We start from the raw sequence: 22,091 nt of genomic DNA on the forward strand, positions 1-22,091 counted from the left end.
CGGAAACACTTAACAATAATGTTCCATTTATTAAATTCTAGTTAAGTACTTTTTTTTATTAGTTTTTTTTTTTTTTTTTTTTGAAAAAGGTGAGTGGCAGAGTGTATTACTATATGTTGTTGTTATTTTTATGTGAATGAAGAATTAAAATATGCACTTTTTTCAGTAAGCTAGGACTATGTGTTTTCAACATAAATGTTCAATTCTGTTGGTTCAGGAAGGACGCCATGACAGGCTGCTGGCTCCCACTGTTAATTTTTATTTATTTTTTGTTGGAAAAGCACTCTCTGTATTAGCTTAAAGCCCTCAAGTTTACATTGGTTACTGTATTCTTTCAATTGCTCTAAACAAGTATTTTGGGTGACCTTTTTATTTTTTTATTGAATGCTAGACATCAAGTTGTTGTTATTTTCATCTGAAAGAAGAACTTTTTTTTTCAGTAAGCTAGGCCCTATGTGTTCAGTGAGCTTGTTTCAGTAAGCTATGTGTTTTCAAGGCTTTAAGGTTTTATTGAATGCTACCTCTGACTAAGAATGCATTGCTATGCACTTGTATGGTCTTTTATTTTGGAATTTTAAGAGCAATAAACATATATTGCAATGTTAAGGAATTCATGTTTTTTTCATTCAGATATGTAAATTAACATGTATAAATTGCTATTAGTCAATTAATGGGGATTGGGGAGATAATCGAATCGAATCGAAATCGAATCGGACTGGAAAAATGAATTGTTAGATTAATCGATGCATCGAAAAAATAATCGCTAGATTAATCGTTTTAAAAATAATCGTTTATCCCAGCCCTAGTAGGGTTAGAATAAGTTGACATGTAGTTGAAAAGTTACTTATAGTCAGTAGAGTATCTGTTGCTAGATCCATTGTTTTATTTAAAAAATGTCAGCGCTGGTCGAGAAAATAATTTTATAATGGGGGAAATAATTTTAATTTTCTGTAAAAACAAGCCTTATTTTGAGTGGAAAACAAGATAATACTGTTTAAAATAATGATGGAGAAATAATGATTTACCATTATTTGGCTTGACGCCGGAGTGATCTGAACCAGGTGACGATGATGGTTCAGGAACAGGATCTGCTGGAGGAATAAAAGGCTCCACAACATTTCTTGAGCTGCTGAAAAAACCCTTCCAGCGCTTCTGGAAACGACCAGGTTTCTTCATACGTTCTGGAGCTTTTTCTGAAATGAAGAAAAAACAAATGAAAACAACTATTAAACCCATCTCTGACGTCAAATTAAGCAATGCCATAATGATATAACTTACATTTTACTATTCAAATCTTATCTGTAAAGTTACAAATCTAAAGTAATGGGAATTGTTCACGCTATCCACCTGACTTCTGCTTAATGCCTGCATAAATGTCCCAACATATTATTTCACAATATTAATAGTAATTTTATTTCACTATTATCACGATTACGAGGTGATTCCGATTCAACGCTAAAGTTATTTTTCTTATTTTATCTGATCTTTAATTAAAAAGAAAACATACATTTCCAGGCTTCATTTGGCCAACTCTGGCACATGTGGCTCAGTTCTTGTAATGGTAAAGATCATATGGGCCATATCTAAATATAGATATATTTTATTAAACACATTTATTAAATGCATAGCAATGTCTTATTTATGACATAACTGACTCTGTAATACTCGGCACGACAGCCATTTTGACAATTTTGCATGTTTTTGACAATTCAAGAGAAATAAGTGGTGAAATTGAATTCTTTTCTGGATCGTATGCTGTCTGTGAAGCGGCTTTCTGTGCGTGTGTTTCTGGTGTGTGTCAGACAGCCATCGAGCTCATGCCTTATTGAGAACGTTTTGCTAACATTCCCATTCAATTAAGAAAACATTATTTCTAAATGTTCCCTGAACGTTCAAAACGTCCAGTTTTTTCAACGTTTCAAAAATGTTTTATCTTGGTTAATAGGCCGCTGTACGTGAGCTGTATCGTTCAGTTTCGTTCCGACAAACGGGGCACTAATTTTTCTTTTGCTCAATATGTTCAACGTTAATAAAAGGTATCCAAGCAAAAAGTTCTCCACGCATTATCCTGCAGTTAATGAGAAATTGTAATTTATTGGCGCACTATATTGACTGCGTATTGAGACATGTAAACCTGTTGAGCTAGATTTTCAACCAATCAGCATCGAAAATGTAAGTAGGTCACAGCCGAAATCAAGCCAATATCACTACGCACATGTAAACATGGAGGAGGACGTAAGCAGCGCATCTTCATCTGATAGCGGCGATCAAGCTCGATTAACACCCGTAAAGTGTATTCTTCATGTCGGAAAAGATGGTGGGAAAGTTCCGCAGCCCTTTACTGAAGTCCGGTGGGAAAAAATCAAGCATAGGAATGGCTCAAAACGTCGGACACTACGGAGCTAACGTTAGCTATTGCTAATAAACATGTTGCCCTCTTGGACAAACCGGTCTCTGATGTCCCAACAACTACGGGTTTCACCCGGCCTGCTATCTGCGTTTTATAGACGCTTGACTTGTGTGTATGTGTGTGATGGGTAGGTTTAGGGGTCGGGTTAGTGTGTGTGTGTGTGAGAGAGAGAGAGGTGGGTAGGTAAATAAAGTGCAGACTAACTTTTTTTTTTATACATGCCATGGGATTAATCAATGCATGCTGATGAATGATGTATAATAATAATAATTAATCTGCATACCCTAGTTTTGCACTGATGTAACAAGACTGACCGTGACACAATAAGACCTCATGTTAGCATCTTTTTACTCTTAAAAAAAAAATATTAAAAAACATGTATGTTAGGGATGGGATTTGATAAGATTTTATCAATAATAACGCCACTGACGATTCTGATTATCGATCCAATTCTTTAACGATTCTCTTATCGATTCTTGATAGCACTGTGTGGAAAAATGTTTAAAATGCTTTTAAAAAAAAAGTGGTTTTATTTATTTTAAAGTTTAAGCTTGAGTTAGCAAACTGTACTTTTTATATAATGTATGTAATAAATAGAACCTTATTGTAAAGTGTTACTGATTAGTTATACACCGATTCAGACGTCTCCTGAGTTCACTGTTGGAAAGATCAGTTGTTTTAACGATTCATTAAAATGAATCGGTTCAAAGGAGTCATTATTAGTTCGCGAATTGGACGTGTCGTGCGCATTGTGTGATTACCCCAGCAGTTAGGACATGGACATCCAAGATTTGTGTCAAGTTGTCAACATAGAAAACATTTCATCACTGTATAGTTTTATTTGGTTTAATTAAAGTGTTGTTTTATGTCAGCTGAATGTCCGGAACGCTTTTCTGAGAAGATAAGGAAACTTATTTAGCACAATTCACACCCAGCAGTATAATTCAGGGAAAAAAATCTCCGAATGCTCCACACGAAACTTTGGTCTTCCGACCTTTTACCACCGTGTCGATTTATTTTGATTAATATGTGCGAGGGAGAGAGAGCAACACAGCGCCTAGTTTGGAGACGGTGAAGTCGTTTACACAGAGAGTGCGCGCGCGCGACCGGCTCTCTCTCTCTCTGGTCGTTCTTTTAGTTAAAACATGCGCCATGTCACAAACGCAGCCGTTCATCTACATTACTCACGGATCAAATAAGACTTTGGCGGGACAAAAATTCACTTTGGCGGGCGCTAAAACAAGTTCAATGCAGGAAAATTCATGCGTGAGTTTCCATTAGACTCGCACGGTAGCCAGGCAAATGGCGAGCTCAGCTGTTGTTGACGCTGTGTGTGTCATGGTGTGTGTGCTTCAAGATTATGACGCAAGTGCTAAGATTCCGATTGGCCAAGAGAAAAAGTGCTAAGATTCCGATTGGCCCAGAGAAATGTAAATTATAAGAATTATCCAATAATGTTTCGCAATTTCGTCAGCGAAATAAAGGGATAACAACAATATTGACAATATGAACAAGTATATACACGTGAACAAGCAAATCCACAAAGATAGAATAATAAATAAAAAAGTATGCTAATTAGATGGTTCTAATTTGGAAAACATTTAGATATGTGTAAGTCAAATTGCCATCGAAAATTTAAGACCTTTCATAAGTAAAAATAAGACTTTTAAAGACTTTTTAAGGCCTTAAATAAAAAAAATCGAATTTAAGACTTTTTAAGGATCCGCGGACACCCTGTAATACTGTTTAAAATAATGTTGGAGAAATAATGATTTACCATTATTTGGCTTGACGCCGGAGTGATCTGGAGAAGGTGACGATGGTTCAGTCACAGCACTACCGGAACAGCAGCTGAAAACACCCTTCGTAGCCTTCCAGATCCTGAGCCAAAGACGTTCTGGAGCTTTCTCTGAAATGAAGAAAAAACTAATGAAAACAACTATTAGACCCATCTCTGACGTCAAATTAAGCAATGACATAATGATATAACTTACATTTTACTATTCAAATCTTAATAGTAAAATGCTCCTCCCAACAGACATTCAGTTGTCTACAAGTGAAATTGCACCTACATGTCTACTAACTCTCATTAGAGTATTACAGGGTACCTGCACAATTTTTAAAGTCAAATTTAAGGCTTTTTAAGACCTTTTTAAGACCTGAAGAAATCAAAATGAATACCGTACATTAGGGGTGCGCAATATTGACAAAAATATGTCTCGATATTTTCAACGTTTTGTCGATAATAATTAGATGATATTTTAAAATTATTTAATGATTTACTGTACAGTTTTTTAATGTTTTAATTAAAGAATACTTTAAATATGAAACTAAAACCACCAGTAGGTGGCGGAAAGTCACTGTCTTAATAAGCGAGTTGTTGGAGTCATTTATTCAACCGATTTGTTCAAACCATAGATATTATATAGAGACTAGATGCCCTATTGGCCGCTGGGCACTGAGAAATGTGGCCGCCATCTTAAACCGGTCGTGTTCCTAGTTTCGTTGTGTGGCAGCAGTGAAGATGCTAGAGCACTGTGGAGTATTTTCCTGTTCTAATCGGCGGACCATCGCAAATAGGGCCCGGGGGATTACTTTTAACATTACCGTACTATTGGTTGTAATTTGTGAATAGAATATTACCAGATAATTGAGAAGGAGCAAGGATCTTTGATATTACTGTACTGATATCGTAGCCAGCTAACGTTAGCTAGGCAATGTTTACTGCACCAGCCGGTGTTCACCTGACATGGAGAGGTGGGGTAAAGTAATAATTACAAGAGCTTCTCGGTTATTTTAGTCCCGTCCGAATGTGCCATCTCAGTAATCATTTCGGACAATGTCAGTAAAGATTACGGCGACTTTTACCTTCTGTAAAAAGGTCCAGGAAAATTACCTCAGGTAACGTTAACGTTTATAAACGTGCGAATAGACCCTCTGTAAATCAAGTAATTTCGTGTTTAAAAGTAGTTTCCTGTGGTTTTTCAAGTATTGAGACGCTTGAAAAGGCATTCAGTTGCGTGTTTTCTCCCTCCCTCAACTCAAGTGTTTTCCACATACCATTCAGATCAGAAAGAAGTTCGAAAGCACTTGTAAGAGGCACGAAACTTACTTTTACCGCAATCCAATCTTAAGTTAATTCATACATTGTTCGACCGGACATAACTGTTTTATATATATATATAAATATAGGTTATTTGTGTTTGCGCACGTGATATCAGGAAGCAATGTAAATGTAAAACACACACGTTTCTTCAGCTTATTAAAATATCTTACTTTACTGCAACTATCTGTTTCTGCTTCTTTATCATATTTATAGTGTGTGATTTATAAAATAGCTTATATCCTACATCACATATTTTGATTTTGGACGTCTGGTCACTTTATATCTTATATCAGAATATTATATTACTGTTAAGCCTACTATGAATATTAAAATACGCCGAACCATGTGTCCTGTATAATAGCTACATGAATGACCTTTGCAGCAAACAAACCCGCGTGAAAATCAGTTCGGTATTCAGTGAGGTATGATTAATTAAATGCGCTGACAGCTCATTGCACCTGCCATACAGATTACACTGAGTGGAGCGGGTGACCGGTCTAAGATGGCGGCCCCACGGCTCACCCGCGCCAGTAGGCAGTAGCGGTCGATAGGGCGTCTATCTATATGATGTCTATGGTTCAAATGGCTGATTCATTCAGAAAACAAGTGATTGTTCATTGAATCGTTAAAATGATTCGTTCAAAACGCGGATTTCAGTAAAAAACTAATCTGTCTGTTGGACTACGGCTTCAGTATGAAATTCTCGTCGGCGATATAAAGTGAAAATTGACAATATTGTGTCCAAAAAGTAACTCACAATGTTAACTTTATTGTTAATTTAACTGTTGTATAAAATAAATAGCACATTTGCAATTGTGCAAAGGAAAACGGCACTCTTGATCATGTGATATTCTAATATAACAACATAATATGATATAAATATAAGACAAAAACTAATTTGGGGACATCTATAACTGCACTGATACATCACGCAGTGAAAGCAAGCCTGAGAGACAAACGCGATGTCAGCTCGCACTCGCAGTGCCTCGTACATTAGTTAAAGTTCATATTAAGGAGAGAGTCTACTGATGCTCTAATGAGAGTTAGTCGACATGTAGTTGCAAAGTTACGTATAGTCGACAGAATGTTCAAAAGGGACCATCAAAATAAAGTGTTATCGTTACTTTAGTTGGTTTAGTTGACAAATCAGCCATTGAAAATAGAAATAGAAACTAAGCCATTACATCTTTATTAAAAGCCTATTCTGACCTCTGCGAGAGTGGTTAGATGAAGTGGACTGACGTCCAACATCTGGGTTCTGCTTCGCCCTCGTCCCGTGAGCCTGACCTGTGGACACAGAAACAGAAAACTCAGAAGACAGAGATGGTAAATATCCAGGACGATCCTGGCTCTGTGTCTGGGTCGGGTCTGGCAGCGGCAGAGGTGGACAGTAACAAAGTACATTTATTTGAGTACTGTACTTAAGTACACTTTTTGAGTATCTGTACTTTACTTGAGTACTATTTTTTCTGGAAACATTTTACTTTAACTTCACTACATTTGAAAGACAAGTATCATACTTTTTACTCCACTAACGTTACATTTCTGTAGAAAGTAGTTGGATTCTGACATCAATCTGACTTTCATTTTCAATGTTGGGTTTGGTCTTTTAAATGCTCATTTTGTCATTGTTTTGGAGCACACTAGCTTATAACAGTGGCTGACATATTCATCCTAAAAGCCAAAAATCTTTAAATAGGGCACTATTTGAGGGAACAGCCCGAAACTATTGTGGACGTTATTGAGAGCACTTATTCAATCTCACATTCAATCCCACTACAGGAACTGTGTTCTAGAAATAAATGATATATTGATATGAGGGTGGGTAGGTAGGCAGGCATAGATTCAGAGGCATAAGGTACTGTAAGTATTACAAACAATAATAAAACAATGCATTGACATTTACTTTTTACTTTTGATACTTAAGTACTTTTAAAAACAAGTAACGTTACTTCTGTACTTTTACTCAAGTAAAAATCAGTCTTTTCAACTTTTACTTGTAACTGAGTAATATTTGACCAGAAGTATCTGTAACTTACTTTCACTCAAGTAAGGAAATTGTGTAACTTACTTTGTCCATCTCTGGGCAGCGGATCCTGATCACGGTCATCAGAATCGGGCCTCCAAACCTCCCGACCAGCCGTCTGGCAGAAAGCAGCTCTCCTGGATCTGGAGTGCTCTAAGGATGGAATATTTCACATATCACATAACGTTAGTTTAATCATAATCAATAATCAATGTCTGTGGTCAATTACAGATTTGTTCTTCAGTTAAGTTACTCAAATTCAATTCAAGTTTATTTCACATGCAATGAATCAAATAAATGGGATCAAATGGGATCAGTCAGTCATTGTACAACACACCATAAAAAATTAATTAAAAATTAAAGCACTCACTTCCTCTTCCACCCATCATTCGATTACGAGCCATCGACAACCTGCCAAGAAAATCAGAACAAAATACAAGACAAGACAATACAATAGAAATATCCTCAGAAATAGAGTTACTCCCCTGAAAAAAATATCAAACAAGCTAACGTTACTTCTAAAATAGGAAAAGAACTATCAAATAAAAGTATTATCAGATGACGCTTTCAAAAAGTATATATCCTCCGATGTCCTTCAAGAATATAGGTCTCCTCTCAGCAATCCAGAAAAGCTTCAAATTAGCAAGTTTCGGCCAGAAAATTATCCGCAAAAGTCAGTCTGTTAATTCGCCTCGTCTCTCAACCAACAGACAGCGGTCGATCGTTGAGCAGAGAGATACATGCAGATCGCAGAATTCATAAAACGCGTCGCCATAGCAACTAACATTCGAATCATAACATGCACGCACGCCCAGACAGCGACCGGTTCGAGTGTAAATATATATGCAGTCAGAATTCATAACCTACATAGCAACTAAAATTCGAACCACGCATGCACGCGCACATCGACTCTGATTTATTAAATAATTGCAACCTTAATGTTGACGTTTTCTTTAATATGATTTTCATTCTTTCAGACCAGTTTTATTATTAAAACCCGTGGAAAATGCGCGCAAAAAGACACACAAGAGAGAATAAATCGGACATCATATAAATTAATAATTAAATTGGCCCTTTTCCGCATATATATCAAGGCCAATCAGCTTTCAATATCACTAATACACCATCCAACCGGTAGTAGTAGTGGTGAAGAAATCCAAATTATTTTTGAATTCTCTATTAAAATTGTTCACAATTGCTACCCAGTTGAGTTAACTATAAACGTGCTAAATTTGCTCTGCAAGTGAAAGTCGTCTCGTGGTGCCATCTTATATATATATTTTAATAATATTTATTATCAATGTCAGTGGTCTGGTCACTTCAAATTGTTACGTTGGTTTCACTTTATTTTGGTCCATTTAAAAAACAGCCTAAGCGAATTTTATATTTGTTTATTTTTCTGATTCATCACATTACAATAAAATCAACTGTATTTAGATGGGAAAATGATTCTCATTTGTTTCATTTCATTAGCCTCCAGACTTGCTTAAAAAAAACAAAAAAACAGAACCATTAAAGCTATTTTTGTGACAGTAACGTCATATAATATATAATATTATAATATTGAAAGTATTGATTTTAGAAATATATCTTATTACGTATGGTATACATAACATATTGTGCTTTTTATTTATTTAGTTAAATTACAAACATTTCAAGTAGCCTACAATGCAACAAAAAACTAAATGAATACAAGGCACTGTAAATACAATTCAAAATGTATAAACCAAAGAATAACAACAACAACTAAAGTATAAATGTACATAATAATAATAAAATAAAAAATAAATAATAAATACAGAAATGAAAGTTTATAATATCAGGGCAGTTATATGTATTTGAAAAGCTTTAAAATTTGTATTGTTTTTATAAGCTTTTTGTTTTGTGATCTCATGTTTAAAAGATATTCTAAGTATATTGTGAGATCAGTGTTATAAAAGGTAATATAGGAGGATTTCTTTTGAGTTATTTTTGTCTTATGGATATAAAACTTCGCCAAAATAATTAAAAGATTAATGATATAATTTTGTTTTTCAGAAAAAGAATTCACAAATCTAATGACTAGGCAATTTTAAATATTAATATTGCACATATTAATTCCATTGGCTGGTCCAGCAACCAATCGCATTGCATCTCGCGTGGGCCGTTCCGTATCTGCTTTACTTTTCGAAATGGATGATCCCCATGGAGGGAGAACCTGGATTTGTAAAGTTGGGACGGTTGTTTTATTCTCAACGATATGAAAAGTGTTGCCACTCCCATTTATTGCACATGTTCCCCCGAAATTATATTGCACGACCCGTAAATATGCAGGCAAACGCGGTTGCCTACTATATCAGTCGAGCCAATAGTGCGGCAAGATACTGAAATAGGATTATTATTAACCAATCACATGTAGCTTATTTAGAACAGCTGTTACACGTATGATTCAGCTTTCGGACACGAGCAGCAGTTGCGGCGGCAGCAAATTGACCATCGCCAAGGACATTATTTCTGTGATTGTAAGTAATAATTTAATTAGAATATGATATCTATATAAAATGTTTGTTTTGTACGCTGTGTTGTTAAGCGTCTCGTTAGTGTCGTTTTAACCCTTGTATGGTGTTCGGGTCTGTAGGACCCGGTTTCATTTTTTATCAAGAGAAAAATTATACGATTAATTATTTTTTCAAACTCAGACTCATTGGCCTTGGCTCATTTTCTGTGAAGAATATCTGAACACATTTTCAATGACCACACACCCACACCCACACCCACACAGGCTGTCCGGCTAGACCCGGGGCTAATAAAAGTGTGGGAATTGTAGGTCCTGTGTACCTTTACTCTGTCCTCCTCCTGTCAGAGCATTTTGTGTGTGTGTGTGTGTGTGTGTGTGTGTGTGTGTGTGTGTCAGTGTGTCAGAGCATATTGTTTGTGTGTGTGTGTGTGTGTGTGTGTGTGTGTGTGACGTGTGTCGTGTGTGTTCTTGTATATGGTTTATGAGGACACAAATGTGTATAATGACATGGGTATTACAACGTAAACATGGTTTATGAGGACATATGTGTCCTTCTAAACCAAACGGCTTAAAAAACATACTAAATCTGTGATTGGTAGGTTTAGGGGTAGGGTTAGTGTAGGGGGATAGATTATACAGTTTGTACATTAGAAAAACCATTACGCCTATGGAGAGTCCTCATAAACCACATATCTGAGTGTGTGTGTGTGTGTGAGTGCAAGAGTGAGTTCTGTGTTTCTTAAAGGGATACTCCACCGAAAAATGAAAATTCTGTCATGATATGTCAATGATAATAATAATAGCTAATTATTATTTTTTCCCGACCAAATGTGACCAAAACGGTTATAAAAATGCTGTCGTTATAACATTTCATGGTGTGACACAGACTTCAGAGCGGCCAAAGCGTCAACAAGCTTCCCCGTACTTTTTGACAAGCGTCCTTGACAGGGCGGCCAGAGCTTCTTTGCAGCTCAAGTCGGCGGCGGTGTGAACGTACAGTTAGCTCTCCAGTTAGAATATTGGCTTCTTACTGACCCTTTAAAGGGATACTCCACCGAAAAATGAAAATTCTGTCATCATATACTCACCCTCATGTTGTTTCAAACCTGTATGAATTTCTTTATTTTGCTGAACAGAAAGGAAGATATCTAGAAGAATGTCAGTAACCAGACAGTTTTAGATACCATTGACTTCCATAGTAGGAAAAAAATATACTATGGAAGTCAATGGTATCTAAAACTGTCTGGTTACTGACATTCTTCTAGATATCTTCCTTTCTGTTCAGCAAAATAAAGAAATTCATACAGGTTTGAAACAACATGAGGATGAGTATATGATGACAGAATTTTCATTTTTCGGTGGAGAATCCCTTTAAAGGGTCAGTAAGAAGCCAATATTCTAACCGGAGAGCTAAGAGCTCAAGTTAGAACTGCATGTAATAGAAACAAAATTATAAGTATAACTATCAAACATAGTATTTTGGTTATTTAACTTTAAAATCTATATTTTATTGGATATATTTTATTGTATTTTGGTTAACTGGCCGGTATTTTGAGATCGCAATAGACGTGAAGGACTATAATGCGTTAAGAGCTCGCTCAAGTACTGGGGAGCTAAACCATTTAGTGCTTAACATAACCCATAACATTACTAGAAGTTTGGGGACTAAACGCATAAATAGAAACCGGTTTATTCCACGATCTCGACACCTCAGTGTGGAGATAGGGAAAAAACGGCATTGCCCGACGAGGAGGCTGAGATATAGAGTTTTACTTATATTTTCACTCTCATAATAACCGGCTGGCCAGTAATATTTAACTTAGCAACAGCACTAGATAAAACCTCCTTTTAAAAGCTCCTCTTTATTCAACAGAGTTATGAGCTGACTTGTTTATTTATTTATTCATAAACATCTGCTTTATTCTTTATATTTGTAATTGTTTTGTTCTCTTAACAAAAACACTAACGATACCAATTCCTCGGAACTGGAAATCGCAGCATGAGTGCCTCATCCCGGGGAGGAGAAACCGCAGAGCGTTTAAAGGCAGAGATAGGGCGGGGCCCGTCTCAAACCCCGCTGTTCGATCCATTTGCGATCCCCAAGATGCGCGTCGACGCCGTGCCTCGGCAGCAGCGGGACCCGCGCCTCGGGGAGCGCGCACCGAACCGTCCTCCTCGAAGAATGGCCGGCGGGAGCGGAGCGTCCTCACGGACAGCTCCTCGCAATGCTCACAGTCAGCCCCCTCGAGAACTGACTGTTGGCATGCTCCACTCCCAAACAAGCAACACAAAGCTGACATGTGTGTCCTCCCCACCCGTGATATAACGTGGGCAGGGAACAACACAAGGCTTGCTTGCTCTCTTTTGCCATAATATATATACATATATACAGTACCAGTCAAAAGTTTGGAAACATTACTATTTTTAATGTTTTTGAAAGAAGTCTCTTATGCTCATCAAGCCTGCAGTTAAAAAACAAAACAAAACAAAAAACAGTAATATTATGAAATATTATTACAATTTAAAATAATGGTTCTCTTTCTTAATATATTTTAAAATGTAATTTATTTTTGTGATGCAAAGCTGAATTTTCATCAGCAAGTACTCCAGTCTTTGGTGTCTTATGATCCTTCAGAAATCATTCTAATATGATGATTTGATACTCAGTTATTATCAATGATGGAAACAGTTGTGCTGTTTAATATATTTTTTTGGAATACTTTTTTCAGGATTCACTGAGTAAAACGTTAACAGCATTTATTCATTAAAACAGCATTTATTCAAAATAAAAACATTTCTAACAATATAAATCGTTACCATCACCTTTTATCAATTTAACGCATCCTTGTTGAATTAAAGTACTAATTTCTTAAAACAAATTAAATTATTGTTACCAAACTTTTGAACGGTAGTGTATATTGTTACAAAAGATTTCTATTCTAAATAAATACAGTTCTTTTTAACTTTTTATTCATCAAATTATCCTGAAAAAAGTATCTCAGGTTATAAAAAAAAATATTAAGCAGCACAACTGTTTCCAACATTGATCATAAATCAGCATATTAGAATGATTTCTGAAGGATCATAAGACACCAAAGACTGGAGTACTTGCTGATGAAAATTCAGCTTTGCATCACAAAAATAAATTACATTTTAAAGTATATTAAAAAAGAGACATTAACATTTCCAAACTTTTGACTGGTACTGTATATATATATATATATATATATATATATATAAATATGTACTCGATGCAGCGCCAAATGGGAGGAGCTAGAGCTCCAGCTCCTCCCCTCGCTGGAGCTCCAGCTTCACCCCGCTGGATTTAGTGGGCGGGGCCGCGCATGCGCAGGTTAACTTTCTCGCTATCAAAGAGTTACGTCACGATCTGATTTTTTTTTCCTGGAATGGGATCAAATATGGACTTTTAATGAAAAATAAAAAAGTTGAATATTTGATAAATAATATTATACTGTTTGTTAAATTCTATATCCACAAATGTCGTTTCACAAAATCTCTTCCAAATGTGAATGCATTAAAAAATGACTTTTCTTTATTTTGTAAATCCTTAAAGAAAATTGATACAGTCCCTGCTATTAAATTCTTCTTACTTATATTAGAATATCAGTTTATATAAACCCCTATGTTAGGGAATTTGAATTGTTCTTAAGTTTGCTTATTTATTTTTTAGAATATTGCAATCAGTATTTACTCATCAAATGTTCTCTCCTGAATCGTATGGTAAATTAACTTATTTATAACTGTCTTAATTTATGTTTCAAGAACAATAGTTATTGCACATAGAGTAAGTCGAGACTTTCTTGTTTTACAGCAGAGAAGGAAGACCAGTCCTATATCAACGCAAGCTAATCGAATAAGTCCTTTGTGTCGGGTGAGGAAGGAACATCTGGTGCCCAAAGAAGACAGAAAGGTGCGTGAGTCCATTGGTATGTCTTGTATTGAAACAATGCTGTAATATGTAGTACATAATTTGATCACAGTAAATTTGAAATCCGGAAATCAACACCAATAGAGTTAATTTCAACACTTTGAAAGTGTATATATGGGAACCACCCACAAAGTGTTAGTTCAACACTTTCAAAAGTGTTGCCTCTCGCAACACCGACACAGTGTAACAATATGAACACTAAGAGAGTAAAATTTTAACACCAATGCAGAGAACAACAACACTGTTACAGAGCTGGGTGCAGCTTTGTAGCAAACACTGGCAGAGTTAAAATTCTACACTGTTCTGGTGTTGACCTAACACTTTAAAAAAATGGAAATGACAATCTTCTCAACCTTATAGGAGTCAAATTTTACACCATCCTGGTGTTGATGGAACACCTATTTACAAATAAAAAACAACACTAAAGGAGTTACCAGTTTTTCTTATTAGGGTTTTGCATTACCTACTTTAAAGAACTGTAAAATAAACTAACAATTATTTAATCTGAAAAGAATAAATTCACTTTGAAATAAACACATCACTCTGTATTACTCTTTCAAAACTTTATTCCAGCACAGAGCACCAATACATCTAGCCAGTACTTTAAATTACATGAATACATTTTTTTTTAGTTTTTTTTTTTTTACAAATAACAGTCCAAAACGATGTAAAATAGACTGTCATTTCCATAGGACATTTGTAAATCAAACGGCTTGTGGTAAAACAATTCGTCAGGTTTTTTGAGCACAAGACTGTTCTCTTTGTGCAAAAACACTGAAAGCATGAAGATGTTCAACAAACTCTGATTCCATACATGATGGCAAAAAAAAAATTCCATCCATAATAAAAATGTTAACAATTTTTCCAAAGACAGGTGCATCATCAACCAAGTCTAAGCACACAACAAGACCACTACGATACTCCGTACCATGACACTTAACCCACGGTGTGACCGTTAATTCACTTGAGAGATCAATGTGGAGCTGCTCAGAAATAAAATCACCGTTTTCAAGGTCGGACAACAATTCTTTTGAAACAGGGCCAGACTCAATACCTTTGATAGTACAGTGCTCCCAGTGATAGGCAATGGCTAGCTGGTGTTTTTTGGCAAGTGATTTGGTCAGGTTTTTGAAATTTTTTAGATTTTTCTTAAAAAACCTGTGTTTTGCTTCATACCTCATAGTCCATACATGAATTAATGGGCCAATTTGCCTGATCCAATCAGGGTAGTGAATCATAAGGTGGTGCTTTGGAATCAGATTCCTAGAAGGGTACAACTCCTTGAACAATCGATGATGCTCCACTATCAGATGCTTCAAAAATATTGTCATTCCTTCAGAGATGCAAGGAGAAAATATAATGTTAACAATATGTAAGAGGAGCAACATCAAATGCCAGTGCTTATCCCCTTCTGGGACTACATCTCCAAATATGAGAGGGATGTTCCTAATGAGACACAATTAGTGGTGCACGATATATCGGCCGCCGATATAATATCGGCCGATATGGTCACTTTTTTACACATCGGTATCGTTCCGATGTCAAAATATGGCCGATGTGAACAGGCCGATATTTGACGTGTGAAGATGAAGTTGACGATGCTGACTCGATCTTAGCAGTAGTGAATGTGCCGGAGATAAATACACATTTCATACAGATGACATAAGCATAGAACAGTCTGTTTTCTTTCGTTTTGAATTGTTCTGTTTAAAAATAGACATTTCAAGCTTTCTATATATGTCCGGTCTGTGAGGCAGGTAGATTTCGGTTCATTTATGAGACGTGCTCCAGGTTCACGCGCCCTCGCCTCCGTGTCCTGATTAAATATTTTCTACTATATTTACTTCTTATTTAATTCAATCCAGGCAAATGGTTGATGAAACATTTATCAAAATTAAGATACAATTAATACAAAACGAAATTAAATTTAAAGACAGGCTTTTTGTGCTTTCTGTTTGAGGTCTCTGTGAAAGTTTTAAAGCAGTCTTAGTGGCGCTCTCAGAGCGCTCACGTCAACTGTCCCGTCCGTAACATTGTTAACGCAGTCCAGTGCGACTTATGTTTTTTTCCTCTTCATGACACATTTTTGACTGATCGTTTTTTGACTCGTAGATATTTGAATATATTGCTTGATATTTCATACCCGTTCGAATTAGATTTTTCTCAAAAGTGACAGCACGTGTGATTTGTGGATTACTGATAAGCGCGAGTCTGGAGAAACAGGCGTTTATTGATTCATTCTCAGTGTTGAGAAACGTAGCCTTCATGTGTTACGTTATTGTATTAATAATAACTAAAGTAGCCTACCTAATTATGTTACATATTTATTTTGTATGAAAACTAGCGCGTTCGTTACTTATGGATTAAAAAGTAGGCTACCGTTGTATCAGTGCTGCGCGAGCTCTCTCTCTCACAAACACGGACGCGCGCACACACAGAGAGAGAAGATAATTGTAAAATGAAAAATTGACGGGCTAAGTTTAAATTTTGTTCTTGCTTGTTTTTTTTCTGTCAAAATATCAGAAAGTATTTTGTATTATCCATCCGTGTTTTTAAAATTCGTTAAATGACGGACGTTTTACTGTTAACACAGCCCATGTCGGATTCGTCTTATAGCCTAGGCTACTTGTTATTATTTTTAGAATGATTCGTTATGCTATTATTGGACTCCTGTCTATTCATTGTCAACTGTTTTCTATAAATATGTTTGTATTGGCTAACATTTATTCAGTTAATGAGTGTCCTGTTTAAAATGTGCAATGTTCAAACAGACAGCACGTCACAAATAGAAGCCCTTTTCCCTGTGGTATTTTTTAGTATCATATTTGGATATTGGAATAATAAATAAAGTAGCCTATCTTAATTTTACACAATGTTCCTGTTTTTTTGTTGTTGTTGTTTTTACTGTTTTCTAAGGGTTTCTTAATTTTAGACAAGTTGACCAGCACACATTACTGTATATGCAATGCAGTATAATGCATGTGTGTCGTATGTGACATATTTTGCACACAGGTAAAGGTGCCCAATATCAGTCATTTAAAAAAAAAAAAAAAAAAAAAAAAAGTGTTTTGGAAAATAGCTCTTTCTTTGATAATCATTAAAATTTGTTTTCTATACAGAGATATCGACATCGGTAAATATCGGTATCGGCCATAACAGCAATATTAATATCGGTTATCGGTATCGGACACAATTTTCACATCGGTGCATCACTAGACACAATGTCTGACTTGCGTTGAGTCCAATGCTGTTTCCAGCTTGTTGAAGGTTAACCTTGGTTGGGCGATTATTTTTGTCCAAATAGCCATAGTTGAAGGCATACAATCTTTGAGGAATGCAATCTCAAGAAATTAGATTGCAACTCATGTATTCAAAAAGCAGTTTCACTTCATACTGTGCAACTCCCTCCAGGATATCATGCATAATATCCAGCACAAAGTTCTCTGATACATTAAAGTAAGTCAAGGTATTGAGTACAGAATTTCTTTTAATACCATAACAGGAGTTTTCATTAGGGTTGTCAGCTAGATACTTATAATGTTCCTCATTTAGGTTTCTGCTACGCAATATCACCCGCGGATCATCCTCACTAAATACTTCCTGTGCTAACACCTTGTCAGTGAGGCAGAGTCTGCAGTAATGTTTCGCAGAAAAAGATTCAACGTAACCAAGAATACCATTTAGACCAAGGTTCTCGCCGGTAAATTGCGCAATAGTACCAAAGATGGGCTCCTCAGAAAATGACACCTTCATTCCCTCCTGCTCAAGTATTTTTACATCATCAACCAATGGGCCAAGTATTTTGTCCATGCCATAGTTTTTTCCATCCTCAGAATGGAACAAAGAAATTAGATGTATGTTCATTAAGGAAGAATTTATGTGTGCTGGCAGGTTACGAAGCACAAAATATAAACAGCCAAGTTTATGAATCCCATGTTGAGATCCTAATGGGTTTGCCGTTTCGAAATCATCGTAGTAAATTTGGATCTGAAGGGCATTGCTATGGATGGAGTACAAAGGATGGTTTTTGTAATACTGTCCGTCACACAAATCTCGATACGTGTCACTTTGCCGTTTCTCTTGAATAAGATTACACACCTCATTATTCCTAAAAATGAATTCAAGAGTCTTCAGAAGAGGGATATATATGAAAGTGTCATTAACTGGAATCTGTTCATACATTCCAGAGATCTTATTCTTTCTTGTATCGTATCTGACACCTAAGTGTATTTCAGCAGGTTCAACAACCCCCCATTTCTCACTGAAATATTTTCTCCATTTTGTATCGGTATTAAAATCGGAGAATGGATTATGAAAACTATTAAAAACATCTTCAACTGAACTTCTACTTGTGCTGTCAACAGGCACAACATTTAAAATGTTTTCCCTTAAACTTGTATGGAAATCAGTGACAAAATCCTCCATGCTTTCAACAACTGACATAATAACACTGTTTGCAACACCGTTACCCTGCAATTTAGCTATTATGGATGCACACATTTCTTTGGAACAATCCCTTGAAACAGAAGAACATTCATGCAAACTTGCATCATTATCTGAACTTTGCTCTGTGTTAGACACAACAAGTGATGCTGCTTCACCGGGATTTGGAGCTTGTTGATTTTGTAGTGATACATTCTCACTGTTTGATGCTACACCACTAAAATGAAATCTAGTTAAATGTTTTTTAAAACCTGCATAACTTTTAAATTGCAAGCAACAACCATCCTGAGCACAAACCAGCTCAAATTTCTTGCCAGGATACAAACCATGTACAAGTTTAAGGTGCCGAATTAATTTTACTGTTGTAGCAAGCAGCGTTTTACAGATGTAGCATCTAAACATCATTCAATAACTTCGCTCTGAGCTCCTTTACCCTTGGGCTCTCACTTGTGGTGCCAACATCAATTCCGTAGATTGTAGTCTGGAGAAAAGTGTACATATTTTTGAGTGGAAGATCATAACTGATGCTGAAAACAAAATGGACCTTGAAGAGTTCATCAATGGCTGCAAGTGAAGAGGATTCTTGACAGGGGATGAGCTTTTTATCAACCACAATGAAGAACTGACTGATAGTTTCCTTGCTGCTCCCTGTGGCAAGAATGTATGGTTGACTATTTTCTTCCGCCTCAAGATGTTCCTGTATACTCCGGCATGCCTGAATGAAGAAAACAAACAAACAAAAACACAAATTTGATTAATAGTAATGACAAACAAGTGCAGGTTTATCAGTTAGTAGGGGTGTGACGAGACACTCACTCCACTCCACGAGACGAGACACGAGATTGGGTTCACGAGAACGAGACAAGACGAGATTTTTACACAATTTTTAAGAAATCCTCAATGATGAAATATATGAATGGAAAATAGTCTTTTATTCAACTGAAAATCACAAAATGCAAAACAATTTAGGTGCATTTTGAAATCAACTTGTAATGAATGTTATTTTACTTCTATTTTAATTAATTCTATGCAGTAAAGGACATGCAAACACTGCAAAATGTTTTGCTATAAACTCTACCGTCTGGCTTCTCCCCTGTACGATTTCACATGAGAACTCTAACTCCTTTCCACAAATCGAACATAAAAAAAAAAACAGTATAAATAAAATAAATATAAATAACTGAAATAACACTTTAAATGCAAACCGTAAGTGTGTATCCATAATCAAAGTACTGCTTTCTCAAAACTACAAGTTCAAACAGAAACACATTTTTTTCTTCAAGCATGAAAAAGAGATAAATGAACTACACAGAACAGCCTAAGATTATGGTAATGTTCTTTTTCAAGAATATAAGCATGTCGACGATTTCTGGCAGCAGTTGAGACCTTTGGGCAGGGCTGCACGATATGAGGAAAAGCTGCGATGTGCGATAACGTACTCGGTTACTAACGTAACCTCGGTTCTCTCTAGAAGAGGGAACGAGTACTGCGTAAGATATCTTACGCTAGGGGAAATCCTTTTTCCGCGAGATATTGAAGCCAAAAATTATCCTTAATTTTGTAATAATGCAAAACGCGTTGCGGCAGCATGCAGACATAGGCGAGACAGCTCGCGCGCCTATTGGCTGCTCTGCGGCAACTGCAGCAGCCTATCGAGCGAGGCCTGGCATGACGCCAGACCCAATCAGGGCACTTCGCGCCCGCTGCGTCACGTCCCGCCGAAATGGCCGTGGTCTAGGCCTATAAATACCGCTCGCAGGCAGCTATTATCTGGTTTTTCATCATCGAAGCAACCAGAGCGTGTGCATGCACGGCAAGATACGCAGTACTCGTTCCCTCTTCTAGAGAGAACCGAGGTTACGTTAGTAACCGAGTACGTTCTCTTACGAGAGGTCTCTCGTACTGCGTAAGATATCTTACGCTAGGGGACCCAATGCAAAACGCCGTGCATGCTGAGATCTGACACCAAAGACCCAAAGGTGAAAACCCGGGGTACATATAGTGCACAATCACTCAGGGAACTCACAGGGAGTCCGGGAAGAGGGAGGGGCGAAGCCGCACTCTTCCACATATGGCAGCGTCGCTGAGACGCGAATTTCATCATACAGACAGGGCGGGGTACGGCCTGAACTGATGGGGGCATGTGGGTCTTACACAGTTTGCCCAGGCACATCTCGTGCTGCTACTTTTTTACTGTCGAACATTGAGCTGTGCTCAGTAGACGCAGCATTCTGAGCTGATCGCATCAGGTCAGACAATACTGGTAAACTTAGACCGACAGCAGCCTGGCCTGCAGGGCGGGAACCTCTAGGTTATAAAACCTTATAAATGTAGACGGGGAGGCCCAGCCTGCCGCCATACAAATGTCTTGCAAGGTAATCCCACTTGACCAGGCCCACGAAGAGGCCATGCCTCTCGTGGAGTGCGCTCTGACACCCAACGGGCACTGCATGCCCTTGGAGGCGTATGCCAGCGCTATAGCATCAACTATCCATCTGGATGGGCTCTGTTTCGACGCGGCTAGTCCCTTAGAACGTCCGCTAAACGAAACAAAGAGCTGCTCCGTCTGTCTGAAACCAGACGAGCGAGACACATAAGCTCGTAATGCCCTGACTGGGCAAAGGAGGCTCGCGTCTCTTTCCTCATCAGGGACCGGTAGGGCTGACAGGGAGATAACCTGCGCCCTAAACGGTGTGTTGAGGGATTTTGGAACATAACCGTGCTTAGGTTTGAGTATAACTTTTGAGTCATTAGGCCCAAACTCCATGCACGCCGCGCTCACAGAGAGCGCGTGTAGGTCCCCTATGCGCTTCACTGAAGCGAGAGCCAGCAGAAACACAGTCTTGAAAGACAGGTGTTTCAAATCGATTGACTGTAAAGGCTCAAATGGCGCACCTTTCATGGCTTCCAGAACCGTAGAAAGGTCCCATACGGGGACTGAGGGAGGTCTGGGAGGATTCAGTCTCTTAGCCCCTCTAAGGAAGCGGATGACTAAATCGTTCCTTCCTACTGACTGACCAAGCGTTGTTTCTGAGAACGCTGCTATAGCCGCCACATAAACTTTGAGCGTGGAGGGGGCCCTGCCCCCATCCAACAGCTCTTGTAGGAAGGAAAGCACCTCCGCCACACCACAGTCTGTGGGTGACACACCACGGGCTGTGCACCAGCCCGAAAACACTGACCATTTCGAGGAATAGAGTCGTCTCGTAGACGGGGCTCTAGCCTGCGTGATCGTGTTTAATACTCCTTTAGGGAGTCCAACATGTACCCGTTGATGGCCCAGACATGAAGGGACCATAGTTCCGGGTGAGGATGCCAGATCGAACCGTGGGCCTGTGAGAGGAGGTCTCTCCTCACTGGTACTGGCCACGGGGCAGTACTTGCTAACTGCATCACGACTGGGAACCAAGGTTGGTTTTTCCAGAACGGTGCCACCAGCAGTACTGAGCATCCTTCTTCCCTGATCCGTTCTATCACCTGAGGCAGGAGAGAGACGGGGGGAAAAGCATAGAGCGGGCGGCGGGGCCACACATGGGCCAGCGCGCTCCTGCTCTTGGAGAAAAATTCCTGACAGTGAGCGTTTTCTTGAGACGCAAACAGGTCTACTTCCGCTCTGCCGAATTTCTTCCACAGCAGTTGGACTGTCTGTGGGTGTAGAGA

The 22,091-nt window shown here is 37.8% G+C and overlaps 1 protein-coding gene across 1 annotated transcript in view; it reads left to right on the plus strand.

Moving 5' to 3' along the window:
• Positions 1 to 22,091, plus strand: part of LOC309509533 (NACHT, LRR and PYD domains-containing protein 3-like) — a 643,973-nt gene that overhangs the window by 536,413 nt on the left and 85,469 nt on the right. The window lies entirely within an intron of this gene.

This window comes from Leuciscus leuciscus (assembly GCF_965113295.1).
Source record: "Leuciscus leuciscus genome assembly, chromosome: 11".
Classification (NCBI taxonomy): Eukaryota; Metazoa; Chordata; class Actinopteri; order Cypriniformes; family Leuciscidae; genus Leuciscus; species Leuciscus leuciscus.